The 3,223-nt window shown below is 38.1% G+C and overlaps 1 protein-coding gene across 1 annotated transcript in view; it reads left to right on the top strand.

Annotated features, from left to right (window-relative positions):
* The window catches only part of LOC106877418 (signal peptide, CUB and EGF-like domain-containing protein 1), a 233,880-nt gene that overhangs the window by 38,659 nt on the left and 191,998 nt on the right, over positions 1-3,223 (top strand). The gene's annotated exons all lie outside the window — the stretch shown is intronic.

Raw genomic sequence — 3,223 nt, 5'->3', positions numbered from 1 at the left:
TGTGTGTGTGTGTGTGTGTGTACAAGCTACGGTGAATATATTGTCGTCTAAATGATGCAAAAATGAAAATAACGCTGACGTCTCATTTTAATAGATATATTTATCAAAATTACATAAAAATATCGTGAAATACTAACGAGTAAATTTATTCATTAGAATTGCCATTTGCTTTAACCAGGGCCTCCAGACGACTTCGGAATCTCCTGCAAATCTTCTGGACGGTCTCCTTGTAAGTTGGTGAATGCTGTCATAATCAAATCTTTAGTTCATCTTTGGTATTACAAGAATCTTTGTTTGATCTCTTGTTCATCTGAGCCCCACGCATAATAATGAAGTGGGTTATACGCTGGAGAGTTAGATGGCCAGGTGTTAGGGGTGATGAGGTCGCAGAAATTGTCTAACAACAATGACTGGGTCCTCCTGCTTGTGTAACATAGTGCAGAGTTCTGTTGCCAGATATAGGGTCTTCCAGTAGCCAGCTTCTTGATACAAGGCAGCACTATCTCTTCCAGGCACTTGATGTAGGTCTCTATGCTGAGTGTGGGGTAGTGTGGGAATATGAATAGAGGTATAACATCACCAAAACTAGTGATCACTCAAAACACCATGATGTTCATTGGATATTTGATTTTTATCACTCTCAGTACATGTTTTGGGGACACGGCAAGCCAACGGTTGTTCTGTATGTGCACTGTCTGTTCGTATCGGGTCCTCCAGCGCGAATGGCAAATACAGCATGTCGTTTCCAAATTTCTGACAGAGTGAATTACGTCATGGTGCTGCTTTTCTTGCAGACGGTGCCAAACTGACCCTACCGTACTGTGTAGTCGACAAAATCAAAAACAAACAATATGCATGCGCAAAATTAAAAGTATAAAATGGCGAAAATTTACCCATCGCACTTTTTCAATTACATGAACTAAAAGTCGGAGGGGGACGGGATGAACTACCTACAAAAGCTGGTAGCAATTTCACCTTCCACTTATTCTTAGTGCAAGTTTAGAAGAGTGCAGTTCGATTTTAACGACTACTTTTTCAAGTTATAATGGAAGTGACAAAGGAGCATATTCGGCATATTTTGCTTTATGAGTTCAATAAAGGCAACAACGCAACGGGAGGTGCGAAGAATATTAATGCAGTAAATGGAGATCGGACAATAAGCATAAGCCAGTATCAACGGTGGTTCCAGAAATTCCGAGCCAGAAACTACAGCCTAGAAGACGAGCCTCGTCCTTAAAGATCTGTATAGTTCGACGAGGACGTCCTGCAAACCCTGCTGGAACAAAATCCCTTCGTAACTGTTGAGAAACGAGCAGAGAAGCTTGGATTTGTTCATTCAACCATTCATCGACACCTGCGTGCCATCGGAAAAGTCAGCAAATTGGGTCAATGGGTTCCTCACAAACTTTCCGAGTCTAATCCGCGCAGAGAGTGAATGTGTTCTCTTTGCTGTCACCTCTCACTGGACCAAATAGTGACTGGTGGCGAGAAATGGGTTCTCTATTAAAATGTCAAGACAGTGGGTAGGAAAAGTAGAAACAAAGGCACCCCATGCTAAAGAAGATCTTCACACGTGTAAGGTGTTGTTATCTGTTTAGTGGAATATGAGAGGTTTAGTCCAGTTTGAACATTTAAGCCCAAACCAAACGATAACGAAGGAGATCTACTACGAGCAGCTTGACCGGCTTAAGTCAGCGCTAGAAGAAAAACAACCACCTTTGGTTTCAAGACGAAAGATGTTCTTCCATCAGGATAATGCTCGACCACATTCAGCGACGACAATGACATTCCAAAGGCTGGAACAGTTTGAATAGAAAACGATACCCCACCCACCATATTTGCTGGACATTTCCCTATCTGATTATCATTTATTCTGCAGTCTTCAAAATCATTTGGATGAAAAGAATATGAATTTTGTAGACACGGTCAGAACAGTACTGAAGGAGTAGTTTTCGTCACGGAGAAGTGATTTTTTGAAGAGGAGCCCTGCACGTCTACCAGATAGATGGAAGAGCATTGTAGAATATGAAGGAGAGTATATTTTAGATTAAAAAGGAAATCTGTTTATCTTAATTTTGAAAAATAATGTATTAAAAAACCGCATTATTTATGGGATGATCCAATACACACACACACACACACACACACACACACACACACACACACACATATATATATATATATATATATATATATATATATATATATGTGTGTGTGTGTGTGTTTATATGTGTGTATATGTGTGTATTTATACACACACACTCACTCACACACACACATGTATAATATGTATGTGTGTATAAGATTGTGAATGTGTGCGTGCGTGTAGCTGTGTGTGTGTGTGTGTGTGTGTGTGTTCATGGGGTGTCAAGTTGGCAGAATGGTTAGCACGTAGGATAAAATACTTTGTGGCAATACTTTTGGCTCTTTATTTTCTGAGTTCAAATCCCACCGATGCCAAGTTTGTCTTTCAACCTTTTGGGGTCGATTATATGAAGTACCAGTCAAATATTGTCATCGATATAATCGATTTCCTCTTTTCCCTTAAAATTGTTGTTTTTTGTAAAAATTTAAAACAATTACATCATGATTATTTCTTTCATTATTAGTAATGAAAATAATAACTGTGAAAAGGAAAATATGATTCTTTCTGGATACAAACGGACAGAGAACGTTGTTGTCTAAGTTGACCAAACTAGGCAACTAGTACTGGGCTAATTCAGTTTCGCACCTCTCCTTGAAAAACGCATTTTTTCGAAAAATATTTTCGCACCTCTACGTTTTAAGAAGTCGGAGATTAAGAATATGCAAAAAAAAAAAATTTTAACTCCCGCTCACCCTAATTTTGAACTTTTTCCAAAATTATTTTCCCTATGTTTTAGATGACGGAGATTCGGAATATGCAAGGAATCACACCACGTTTTCAAAATTATAAATTCAGTAAACATATAGATATGTGTATAAAGAGATAGATAGATATGAATGTCTTCCTGGGGCTAAAAACAACAGTAACACCGTATTCTATAGGACCGCCACATTTAGTTGACGAATATATTTTATATATATATATATTGGGTTGGTGCATAATTTATTGCGGCTTCTTTTCAACAAATTTTATTCAACTAAAACAATAACAATATTTAACAAAAATATCTTTAAATGACGGTCTGACCGTCTGCCAAGCAAATGGGAAGTAGTAATTGAAGTAGATGGTGAATATGCT

The sequence above is a fragment of the Octopus bimaculoides genome, chromosome 5 (genome assembly GCF_001194135.2).
Source record: "Octopus bimaculoides isolate UCB-OBI-ISO-001 chromosome 5, ASM119413v2, whole genome shotgun sequence".
NCBI classification, from domain to species: Eukaryota; Metazoa; Mollusca; class Cephalopoda; order Octopoda; family Octopodidae; genus Octopus; species Octopus bimaculoides.
This window is presented reverse-complemented; position numbering and strand designations above follow the sequence as displayed.